At 44.7% G+C, this 12807-nt stretch overlaps 2 protein-coding genes across 4 annotated transcripts in view; both read left to right on the top strand.

Annotated features, from left to right (window-relative positions):
* Positions 1-12807, top strand: part of LOC125152410 (zinc finger protein OZF-like) — a 516059-nt gene that overhangs the window by 275998 nt on the left and 227254 nt on the right. The gene's annotated exons all lie outside the window — the stretch shown is intronic.
* LOC125152434 (zinc finger and SCAN domain-containing protein 4-like) overlaps positions 1-12807 on the top strand; it is a 42080-nt gene that overhangs the window by 16955 nt on the left and 12318 nt on the right. Inside the window, exon 1 of one of the 3 annotated variants that reach the window (XM_047834368.1) lies at positions 1021-1090. The exons of 1 other annotated variant lie outside the window; for it this stretch is intronic. The gene's annotated coding sequence lies outside the window, so the exon portion shown is untranslated. Of the gene's footprint in view, positions 1-1020; positions 1091-12251; positions 12312-12807 lie in introns of those variants that run through there. One more of the 3 variants, XM_047834367.1, reaches the window with a different exon arrangement.

The following is a 12807-nucleotide window of genomic DNA, read 5'->3' as shown; positions in this document are numbered from 1 at the left end:
CTGTATGGTATTTATCAAAAAAATTCTGCACAGAAATGGATCCATGCATTTCAAACCTGTATTGTTGAAGGGTCAGTTGTATTTGGTAGTGTGCCCTTTTCCACCCTCCATCCACTGTGCCGGAGGGGTCACAGGCACTGCCACTGGTCCTGGAACATGCCTGGATCACGGGCACCAGCAACACTACTCCCCCGTTTCTGCTGCCTCCATGAAGTCCAGTCCACCCACCTTCAAAGGTACAGATGTGTGAATCTCTCTGGCATGCTGCTGTGCCATGCAGGGGAATCCTGAGTTATGGGTGAACAACTGGTTGTCAATTAAAGGGGAAAGACACGGGAATGGCTAATGCTTCTGTGATGCCAACGCATTCCCCAATTTTCTTTTTTAGTCTCTAGGTTCCTCTGAGTCAAATAAGAACAACCTCTGACATCTCTAAATCGATGAAATAGTTTCTAGTAATATAAGTTTGGCTCTTATTTTCCTCACTCAGAATGGAGCTGGGATCCTTGGAAATTCTTTACTCCTTTGTCTTTATATCTTTACTTTGTTCACTGGGCGCATGTTGAGGCCCACAGACTTGATTTGTTTGTTTGTTTTTTAATGTTTATTCATTTTTGAGAGAGAGGGAGCATGAGTGGGGAAGGGGCAAATTGAGAGAGAGGGGGCAGAGTATCTGAAGAGAGTTCTGCGCTGACAGCAGCAAGCCTGATGTGAGGAACAAACTCACGAACCATGAGATCATGATCTGAGCTGAAGTTGGACACTCAACCGACTGAGCCACCCAAGTGCCCTGCCCCAGTCTTGATTCTTATTCAGCTGGTCTTAGCCAAAAATTTGGTTCTTTTCTCTAAAGGGATCCCTCAGACAGTGGCAGAGTTTGGATGGAAAAATTTCCTGAGTGATGTTGGATGTAAACTTATTTTCTATTCTACAGAGTGGGTACAGGGTTTCCCCTCAGTACTGCCTGCCTCCTCAGTTGTTTCCTGGCCACTGAGCTGTGCCCCAGTATCTCTAGATGGATGGAGCTCAGAAGGAGATCCCCAAAGTGCATCGACTTCTGCTGTTTCCTCTACCGGATCTTGAATCTCAGGTTAAATACTTTTGTTGCTACGAATGTTACTGTCCCAAAGAAAAACAAAAACGTGAATATGGAGAATGTTTAGGGATACTGAGTGTCACCATTCCAGAGAGGTTTATAGCATCACTACCCACAGTTACATTCTCGGATGTACTATGTTTGGGCCTCATGGTGTGGACCAGCAGCTCCATGCTCTGTGTCCTGCACAGGCACAAGCAGCGAGTCCAACACATTCACAGCCTTTCTTCTAAAACTTCCCGTGAGGTTAGAGCCGCACGTCCCATCCTGGTCCTGGTGAGCTCCTTTGTCTCATTTTACTGTCTGTCTTCCCTTCTGACACTTTCATTGGCCCTGATCGTAAATCCAAGCTGGTGGCTGTTGCCCATTTCTGTTCTGGTGTCTCCAAGATCCCCAGCGTTCAGCCCCTTTGTGCTCACCGCTAGTGACACTCGTGCCTCTCGGTTCTGCTTTGCCTGCTTGGCAAGGAAAACCGTTCTGGTTAGACGCCTATAGGTTTTCTAAGCTCCGCATTTGGATCCATTGTCAATCATTTACAAAAATATTTCCAGTGAAACCTAGGTACCTAAAAGCAGGCTACAAGTCTGTTATTCTGTGACAAATAAGAGCAATTAGTGGGGCGCCTGGGTGGTCAGTTGGTGAAGCGTCTGATTCTTGATTTGGGCCCAGGTTGTGATCTCACATGTGTGAGATCGAGCTCTGCAATGACAGCTCGGAGCCTGCTTGGGTTTCTCTCTCTCCCTCTGTCTCTTCCCCTTCCAAAATAAATAAATAAGCTAAAAAAAAAAAAAAAAGCAATTAGGGGTGCTTGGGTGGTTCAGTTGGTGAAACCTCTGCCGCTTGATTTTGGCTCAGGTCATGATCTCACAATTTGTGGGATTGAGCCCGCGCCCGACTCTGCACTGACAGCGCAGGGCCTGCTTGGGATTCTCTCTCTCCCTCTCTCTCTCTGGCCCTTCCCCACTTCTACACTCTCTCTCTTTCAAAAATAAATAAATAAACACTAAAAATATAAGAGCAGTTATATTCATGCCATCTACAACTCAGTAGAGCCATCAATGAAATCATCTACACCAGTCGATAAAACTAACCTGTCTCACCGTGCTATCGTATTCAGTATGGGAGCTTTGGATATATTTGAGATCATGTAAAGTATGATTTGTTTATTTCACTGCAAATTCTTGCAAATTTTGGTGGAAAGAGTTGAGTTCCATTGTGTATTTGTTTTCTTTTTTTTTTTTCCATGTTGTTACCTGAAAAAATTATGACTTTTTTTACCCCAAGTGGAGTCTAGCTGTTCCAGCAGATGGAAGATTGCCTGAACTGATACCTGTGTTAGAAGTCGTGTAGAGTCCTCAAGGAACTTTAGAGATCCAATGTTTTAGGGGTACTGATAGTGAGGGGAAAGAGGCAGGGGCACAGTCAGGCATGTAGCTCCATCAGATGCTGTGGTAGGGTGAAGAACTGGAAAGTGCATCCTAAGAAATAACAGGCCAGTGTCCGGATTCGGTCAAGTGGGTGACACAGTGTGTTCTGCTTATTGTACGTGACTCACACAGTCAACTGGAGTAAATTAAATTCTTTTATAAAAATGGGACGCCTAGGTGGCTCACTCAGTTAAGCGTCTGACTCTTGGCTTCAGCTCCGGTCATGATCTCATGGTTCATGAGTTCAAGCCCCGTGTCAGACTCTGAGCTGATGGTGCGGAACCTGCTTGGGATTCTCTCTGTCTCCCTCTCTCTCTCTCTGTCCCTCCCACGCGCTCTCTCTCTGTCTCAAAATAAGTAAACTTAAAAAAATTATTTTATAGAAACTCATATTTTCCAAACATTCAAATTCAAAGTCAAATGCTTTCATATTAAGTACAGTTTGAAAATGCTATATTTTCATTTTGTGATGGTGAGCTTAGATGAACTTTTATATATTTATTCCTGATCTTATACACTGAAGGGCAAAACATCGAATGCACTTAAATTTCATTTTCCTTTCATCCTTTATTTGTAGAACCACAGTAAAAGCTTGTCTTTGCCTGGTCACTAATTGTATTCTAGTCCAGGCTTTCTTCACTTTGGCATAGTTAAGCAGTCAAGCGGTCTCCAAGCAGTACGCTAGTTTGGCCACTCTGCCATAGATGTCACCAGTAAGAAAGCAACAAAGCACATGAATTTAGACTTCATTACTTTCATAGACAGCATAAGCAAGGCCAGCATGTTGTCAGTTTCCCGTGACCCTTATGTCACAAGGTGACACCCGATCAAAGGGACCAGATGATGGTGGTCTGATGAACAAATGAGCGATGGGGACAGTCTGTCATTGAGGAGCCTTTTCTATACTTAAAGTATTTCCAACTGCAGCTGTACAATAAAAGAAGGAAACCAGGCAGGCAGAAGAGGGGCTGTTCCGTGACCAGTCCCAGGGTGAGAAACGGCCTTGTGACAAATCCTTTCAAGACTGTCTTTCCATGGTGCTGGAAAGATCACAAGGTTTTTAGTCAATATGTGGGTGAGACTGCTGTTGAGTCTTTTCTAACGGGCTATGCAGATCTGTATAAGTTTGCCAGGCTGCCATGGTGCCACCACTTCTCCCAGACATTGTGTCCATTTGGGGCTGGATCTTTTTTTTTTTTTTTTTTTTTTTTTTTTTTTTTTTTAGCCTCTCTTGTGCACTGTAGAACGTTGAGCAGCAACCCCGGGCTCCATGCACTAGATGCCAATAGCACCACCATTCAGTTGTGACAACCACAGTTGTCTTTGGGTGGCCTCTGCAAGTGGGGGCAAAATTTCTCCAAGTTGAGAACTCCTGCTCAAGTTAGTTAAGGCTCCTCATGCCTTCTGGAGGATTTTCAATAGAGTATAATTTTCATAAATGTCACCGTTATTTTATGCTACTGTTTTGGATTCCTGCATAATGTACGTGCTTTATTTATTTCACTGTCATAGACTCTAAGTCTAAAGTTCTCTCTTGGCCAGCAAGAGAACGGGATGCAGGATGAAAAACGAGAGATAGCTAATGTCTGGGAAAAGACAAGAGCCCTGAATAAGGGGCCTTGCCCCGTTTTTATTAGGATCAGAAGGCTTACAAACATGGCGGTAGACGTGCACAGAGAGACAATGAATCTGTGAACATTAACTTGGGGACGTGAGGGAAAGGGGGTCTTGAAGATATTTGGGGTTAGGGGTTTGGGTTAATACAAAACAAAATCTAGGCACTGGGCAGCCTGGCGGAAGGTTGTTTACAGGGGATGTGAGGCAGCACCTCTGTTTATCTCAGCCTAGGGGATGAGACAGGACACGTGACCTCAGGGTTGACAAGGCACCTTTTTTGTTAATCATCTCTGCTCTGGGCAGCTTCACCTGCAGCACAGTGCAGTGGTCTATAGCCCAATTTGCCTGCTTACTTAACTTGGTCCTTCCTTCCTGTGAAAGCAGGTTTCTGCTATAGTATTCAATTGGGGGATGTTTTTGCCCTGAGCGCCTAATCTTGCTTACCTCATATACCTTTGTATTGGATGCCTTTGCACCCCCTGTCTATTCTCGGTGCCTCTGCACCCCCTCTCTATTCTGGGTGCCTTCGCACCTCCCTATTCTGGGGTCCTGATCTTGTTTACCCAAACTCGGGTGGAGCATCCTGTGGCTTTGTGCTTCTTTATGCCTTGTTAACCCATTGGTGTAAGCCCGGGGGATTCCTAAGCTTATTCTCCACATTTCACCAACAGTTTGAGCTTATTAATTTATTGATGTCTAAATATTTTTTCTAATTTATTGATGTCTTATATTTTCCTTGGTTTTTCAATGCTATCATTAAAAAAACTTTATATATTCTGTAAACAATTATTGTGCTCATGTTTATGGATTATATTGTAAGGGAATCCTCTTTCCATGACCTCAATTCTCCCAAGATTTGGAAGGACAGTGAACTTTTTTCCTAAGTGTAAGTAAAGCTCATTACAAAGCCAAGCCAGATGGGTATAATGATCAGCTTCTGCCTATTATAAATAATTTGGTAAATGTTCAGTTAAAATGCACTATCTAACTTAATAAAATTTACACTTCTCAATACTTAATTTTACCTTTATTTTTTTAATTTTTAAAAAATGTTTATTCATTTTGAGTGAGAGACAGAGACAGAGCAGGAACAGGAGAGGGGCAGAGAAAGCAGGAGACAGAGAATCTGAAGCAGGCTCCAGGTTCTGAGCTGTCAGAGCCTGATGTGGGGCTCGAATTCACAAACCATGAGATCACGACCTGAGCCGAAGTTGGATGCTTAACCAACTGAGCCACCCAGGCACCCCAGTTTTACCTTTAATTATTAAAATTTAATAGCTTATGGTCCTCTAAGAGAACTCATTCTTATTCCATAATGATTAACTTTTATTACCTAAATTGAAAATATTTTTGTCTTTGCTCAGATCACTTAACTGCAAACGTGAATGGTCTTATTTTTTTTCCCCAGTTTTTATCATAGTAAACATTATTTCTCTCTATTTATCCAACTATTATCCTCCTCTTACTTTAAGGATGTTATAACAATTTTAAATTTTCCTTGCTACAACAGTAGTTTTATGGAAATGTGTAGTTCATATGACACCTTGAATATTATTTTATTTCCAGAGAATGAAAAACCATATGTATTGTACCAAATTCCTACCTTTTTACCCCTTGGCCAAATGCTCTCCTTACTCCCTTCTCAGTTATTTTGTCACATATGGATCTTGGTTCCATTGACTCTGTGATGATCCCATCGTAGTGACACCATTCCTTCTCCACAGAGCTGAGATTTCATGTTGCATCACCGTAATGATTCCCTTGGAAAGAGACTCTAGAACCTTTGTCTCCCACTTAAAAAAGTTTTGGCTAATCATATCTCAATCCTGTTGGACATAAACTCTCTGCTCCTTATACTGCCATGCTGTAATAATGCTGTAAAGAAACAGGCACCAGACTGCCTGGTTTTGATATAAATTTATGGAGCTAGATATCAAGTGGTATCGTAAGTGCTGCACACCTGAAAGTTCTCCCTGAAATGTTTGATATCAAATATTCTAAGAAAGTCTTCTCAGGTCTACTCTCACCACTCCCTTTATATTCCAGACATCCCTTATGCTGTAGTGATATCAAGATCTCATAATTCTCTGAGGATTTAAAAGCAGAAAGATAGGATTTTCCCATGTGTTTCTACCACCAATTGACAACTTACCTTTACCCACATTCTCTGTGTTTCCTTTTGTTACAGCAGAAAATAGATCTTTCTGTGATCAAGATCTTGGCTTCTCAAGGACTTTATACCTATAGCTAATTACCTTCTCTCTATACCATTAACCATTTTCCCTCCTTCCAGATTATTCCTGACAATGTTAAAACGGTTGCATCACCAATACAAAACATTACATGGATATCTAACTTCCTCCAGCTGACACTGTACTTCCCCTACTTCTCATCATAGCAAAAATTGTACTGGAGAGTGGCCATTTCTTGTCTCCTCTTCCACTACCCACTCCAAGGAGGTCTGTGTCCTTTATTGTGAATATTCTCATTCCCTAATTTATGGTTACACCAATTTATTGCTCAACAGGTCTTCAGCAGAATTAACGTTCTTTGTAAGCTTGACACCATATTACAAATTAAATGCCCTTTACCCTTAGAACTAAATTCAAACTCCTCCTGTTCAAGAAAATCTTACACAAATTATCTTCTGCCTTTAAAAAATATCTTTTCGGGGCGCCTGGGTGGCGCAGTCGGTTAAGCGTCCGACTTCAGCCAGGTCACGATCTCGCGGTCCGGGAGTTCGAGCCCCGCGTCGGGCTCTGGGCTGATGGCTCAGAGCCTGGAGCCTGTTTCCGATTCTGTGTCTCCCTCTCTCTCTGCCCCTCCCCCGTTCATGCTCTGTCTCTCTCTGTCCCAAAAATAAATAAACGTTGAAAAAAAAATTAAAAAAAAAAATAAAAAAATATCTTTTCTATTTGCTTAATCATTTATTGAATAGGTAGTTATTGAATGATTACTATATTCCGGCCCTGGAGATTCCACAGTGAACAAATAAGCCGAGTTCTTTTTTTTTAGTTTATTTATTTATTTATTTTACGGGGTGGGGGAGGGAGAGCACAAGCAGGGGAGGGGCAGAGAGAGAGGAAGAACCTAGAGCCTGAAATTTAGGCATTTCAGATTTCAGACATGCAAACATTTTCCCAGCCAGATACCAGACACTCTGCCTGCCTTGTCCTCACCCACCTCATCCCCCTGTCTCACCACCATTGGGTCTTCCTGCATGGTCCCTGAACTTCTTCACCTCCTACCACACACTTGAGGGCTTGAACACCTGAGAACATCCTAGCCTTTCCTGTCATAGGCTGGCTGCTCCCTTCACGGATGCACCCCCTTCCCAGGTCATCCCAATTTGCCTGCCTTCCTTTTGGGACTCCTTTTGACCATATTGTGCTCCCTCTGTTTCTATCTTCTTTCTTATTACACAATCATTATTGAGCACCAGTTACAGTTGTGGTGCTACTTTTAGGGATATAAAGATTTAAAAATATGTCTTCCTATGACAGGTTATATTTTTGGCTGTTTTGTGCTGTTTCTTTTTTGTTTCCTTTGATTTTTAGGTGTTCTCCTCAATCTGATCATCTATCTTGCTACTAACCTTAAAAATAGGGGCACCTGAGTCAGTTAAACATCTGACTCTTGATCTCAGCTCAGGTCTTGATCTCAGGGTTGTGATTTCAAGCCCCTTATTGGGCTCCACACTGGGTGTGAAGCCTACTTAAAAAAAATAATTAAGGCGTACCTAGGTGGCTCAGTAGGTTAAGCTCCCGAGTCTTGATTTGGGCTAAGGGCATGATCTCATGGTTCATGAGAGATCTAGCCTGGCATCTCTGTTTGGGACTCTCTCTCTCTCCCTCTCTCTGCCCCTCCCCCCCCCCCCCGCAACTAAATAAAAATTAAAATAAAAATTAAAAAAAATTTTTTTTTCAACGTTTATTTATTTTTGCGACAGAGAGAGACAGAGCATGAACGGGGGAGGGGCAGAGAGAGAGGGAGACACAGAATCGGAAACAGGCTCCAGGCTCTGAGCCATCAGCCCAGAGCCTGACGCGGGGCTCGAACTCCGGGACCGCGAGATCGTGACCTGGCTGAAGTCGGACGCTTAACCGACTGCGCCACCCAGGCGCCCCTATATGCTTATTTTAATTTCTTCATTATTCTTTTCCTCCCTTTGTTCCAAGTAGGATGTGTTGTTTAATATGGACTTTTTTTGGATTGTGCACTTCCTCCGTCTCTAGTTACTTACCCAGGTTATATGAAATCCTGTCTCCTGTGTGTGTACACAGGAAGGAATACAGTTCAGTGTGTGCTCTGTTAGATCTGGCCAATGTGTAGTGACAAGGGGATCAGGGAAGACAGTCCAGCTCCCTCCACACTGGGTGGCCCGGCTGCTCAGTTTTCATCTTTACGTGGCCCCAGGGAAGCAGCACTGGGTACAGGTGTGTCCAACCCACGGTCATAGTCGCCCAAGTCAGCAAGCTGAGTAGGGATAGTATGGTAGCCCAGGGGCCACTGATCACTTTGACTTGCCGGTATCCTCAAACCCCCTCGACATCACCATCTAGTCCAGCAGTAAAAGAGGTAGCTGCTGCCCCAAGGTGATTTAGGTGAGCAATTAAATTGAATTAAAGTGATTTTCTCAATTCCTCCCTTCCCTGAAGCCTTTGACTTCTGTCCTTTGACTTTGATTTCTAGATAGGCTTTGATTTCCCCCAGGGCTTTCTCACAGGGCTTCTCTAGTTTCTAGAATCCACTAGCTTCTCATTTCTCTGTGGTGATTTGGGGACATAGCCAGTCGCCCATGTGTCACTTCCCTGCAGCTCTCTCGAAATACCTACTCCATAATTCCCTCTGGTCCAGTCTGATTCTCCCCTCCCTATTGCTGCCATACCATTTGGGGGAGGCTTTTCACCTTCTCTTGCTGGAATATGCGTTTAAATTGGACACATACTGAATAAGACCTCCCAAGTGCCAGTTCCCTGTAGACTGCTGATAGAAATGGGCGACATAACAGATGAAAATACCCGCCCTCTGTTTGACTAAATCCCATGGTGGAGGTAGGGGAGTGATAAACAAAAAATAAGAGAAATGGGTAGAATGTTGAGCTTGCCCAGCGGAGGTAAGGGATAAGGAGAAAAATCAGTGGATGGGGGAAAGGGGACTTTCAGGGCTTAGCTGCAAGTTTTAGAAAGCATGTCCAGCCCGTGAACAAAGACCTGGCAGGAATGCAGGAGGGCTGGGTGGGGACGGTGCACCCAGCAGAAGGAAGAGCTAATAGAGCCCAGCGATGGGAGCGGAGCTGCTGGACCCCGTGTGTACCCGGTGAGGCTCAAGCAGAGCAAAGGGGCCAGAGGAGGGGCTGAGTTGGACAGGGCATGGGGCCAGGTCACCAGGGTCTCCAGGCTACTGTTAGGAATCTGGCTTCTGCTCTAAGTCAGTACTCCTCAGAATGTGGTCAGAGGACACAGCCCATCTCCACTCTCTTCTGTCTGCAGCAAGGCTGATGCAGAAATGGTGACCAATCATTTAGACACCGTTAGAGCAAGTTGACCATGTGTTACATCTAAAGACATCAAAGGCCTTTCATTGTGGGTAATGGCTTTCTTGTTAATTTTATATTTCTAGTAAGTTATTTAATTGCATCTTGTGAAAGTGAGTCCATGACAGATGGGAAGGAGTCCCACCAGGAGTCCCTGGTGAAGGAGGGGGGCAAGTCCTTCACTGCAGGCGGTTGGGAAGTTCCACAATGATAGGAGGAGCCAGTCAGACTTGGTTATAACAGGGTCTCTCTGGTGGCTGTTTGGAGAATGGGCTGAAGATGGGCTGGAGGAGAGGCCGTGGGGAGCTGACCTCAATAATCCGAGAGAAAAGCGTAGGGGCTGGGCTGAAGGTCCTGGCTGTGAAGGGGTTACAAGTCGCTTGATTCTGGATACAACTTGGAAGCAGAGAGAAGATGGCAATGATTACGTTGCCGCCCCAGTCCCTTGTTGAACACAATCCCTTTTGCTACCCAAACTCTCCCTCATCTACAAGATGGTCTCGTTCCATTGAGTCAGGAAGTGCTGAGTTTCATAGAATCTCTTCTGTTGCCTTTCTACCTACTCAGTGCAGGACAGACCCCACCAGCCAGATTTTCCAACCAGGAGCCTCACACCAATGTAACTTCCCCTTCACACTGTCCTGACATGAAGTCTCTCAAATATGGTGTACTTTCTCAGCAGAAAATAAGCACCTGTCTCTCCCTTTCCACTGAGGTGATTTTTATTTTAGTCCTGTGGTCTCTCTGCTCCACTAGGAACCCCACTTCTGGGGTCCCAGAGCACCCTCTGATTCACTAGCCTGGGATTGACATAGGGAGGGAGAATATTAACCTTGTTCTCCACCCTACTTGCAATCCACAAATCTCATAAAATTAGGAAGTAGTAGGGGCACCTGGGTGGCTCGTCGGTTAAGTGTCCGGCTTCGGCTCAGGTCATGACCTCACGACTCCTGAGTTCGAGCCCCACGTTGAGCTCTGTGCTGATAGCTCAGAGTTTGGAGCGTGCTTCAGGTTCTGTCTCTGCCTCTCTTTCTCTGTGTCTCTTTCTGTCTCTCTCAAAATTAAACATTAAAATTTTTTTTAAAAATTAGAAAGTATTAGCAAGTTTGTAAGAGACTCACTTAAGACTAAACTTGGCCAGAATTTATGTGAGATTAATGTTAATTTTTTTAATGTTTATTTACTTTTGAGAGAGAGAGAGAGTGCAAGAGGAGGGAGGGGCAGAGAGAGAGGGGGGAACAGAGAATCCAAAGCGGGCTCCACGATGACAGCAGAGAGCCCGAAGCAGGGCCCATCAAACTCATGGACTGGACCGTGAGATTGATGAAGTTTTGGGGTGATGGGTTTGTGGGGTCTGGGGCCGACACCCAAGAAAGATTTTTTTAAATTTTTTTTTAACATTTATTTATTATTGAGAGGCAGAGAGACACAGAGTATGAACAGGGGAGGAGCTGAGAGATGGAGAGACACAGAATCTGAAGCAGGCTCCAGGCTCTGAGCTGTTAGCACAGAGCCCGACGCGGGGCTTGAACCCACAAACCATGGGATCATGACCTGGGCTGAAGTCGGATGCTGAACTGACTGAGCCACCTAGGCGCCCCTAAAAAATTTTTTTTTTTTAACGTTTATTTATTTTTGAGACAGAGACAGAGCATGAACGGGGGAGGGTCAGAGAGAGGGAGACACAGAATCTGAAACAGGCTGCAGGCTCTGAGCTGTGAGCACAGAGCCCGACGCGGGGTTCGAACTCACAAACCATGAGATCATGACCTGAGCGGAAGTCGGCCACTTAACCGACTGTGCCACCCACGCGCCCTCCCCCCCCCCAAATTTTTTTAATGTGATTTTATTAAATCACGGGGACAGGGCCCATCGGCAGCAAGTGTGTGTGGGGGGGTGGTGACTGTTTTATGGAATCGGGGAGATACAGTCAAAGGGAGTTTCCGAAGAGACTTTCTCAGGCTACAGACTTACTGGAGGCCTAGCTATTGTCAAGCTAAGGTTGTTTTCCCCTCTAGCAAAGCATTAACATTAAGACAGTAGGGAGTTCCTGGACTTTAAAGCCAATTGATGGGATTGCCTTTTTCTTGTGAACTGGTGGAGACTCTTATTTTTGTTTGTTTTTTGTCCTTACCTGTTTTGGCATAGCCGGGAGTGTCTGGGGAATATCATACATGTCCCACCTGGTGGGGGCGGGGTTTGCTGGTAGCCTGAAATTTGCCCTCAGCTTGCCCCATGCCCCTGCATCAAGACCGTGGCCTGAGCTGAGTCGGATTAACGGACTGAGCCACCTGGGCGCCCTGTGAATGCTCATCTTTGTATGCCCACTCAATTGTGAGTATTGTTACATTTCACTGCAGAAATATTAGTGTGTTTGGTGGTGGCCAATTGCCCCACCCCCAGGGGTGTTGTGTAATAAGGTATTGGAGAGGTGGAGCTTAGGTCGGATGAAAATTCCATCAACAGGACGGATTTTATCCAATCACATCTGTAAATGCATCACTGACCCCAGACCCTATAAGAGGGAGGAGCCTCCGGAAGGCCCGTCAGATGAGCCCTGTGCAGAGTGTGAGTCACACCGCCCCTGGCATTTAGCCCAGGCTCGCCCGGTTTGAAGTTCAGTCTTCCTCAGGAGGTGAGTTTCCAGAATGAAAGGGAAATTTCCAGTTGTGTGCTTTTGTTTTGTGCATGTGTATGTGGGCATAATCACTGGGGAAAAATTCCTAGGTACAAAAATACAGGGCTTCTTCAGGCATTGGGCATGGTCTATTTTGACAGTTGCTCTGGCTCAATAAGGGCTTGATATTGTGAATCTATGAAAGCCTGGTTTGACTGAAAGAGAGTTCTTCCTCGAGAAAGTCTTTTTGTATGGCTGTTGTCTTGTTAATTTTGTTTCTAGTAAGTCGTTTTTATGGCATCTTGTCAAAGTGTTGGTCCGCAGCACATGGGGGTGGGGGCTAAAATGTAAAGGGCCGCTGTCAGCTGTTTAGCTTACCTTACCTAGTACTTCCCTCTTGCTGGGGGCTGTTCACGTGTTCTCCATATATCGATTCATTGAGCTCCAGTGACAACTCTAAGAGAATTTGTTTAATGTTTATTTATTTTGAGAGAGTGCATGTGTACATGCCCCC

This window comes from Prionailurus viverrinus, chromosome E2 (genome assembly GCF_022837055.1).
Source record: "Prionailurus viverrinus isolate Anna chromosome E2, UM_Priviv_1.0, whole genome shotgun sequence".
Lineage (NCBI taxonomy): Eukaryota > Metazoa > Chordata > Mammalia > Carnivora > Felidae > Prionailurus > Prionailurus viverrinus.
Note: the sequence above shows the minus strand (reverse complement) of the source record. Positions and strands in the feature narration are given on the sequence as shown.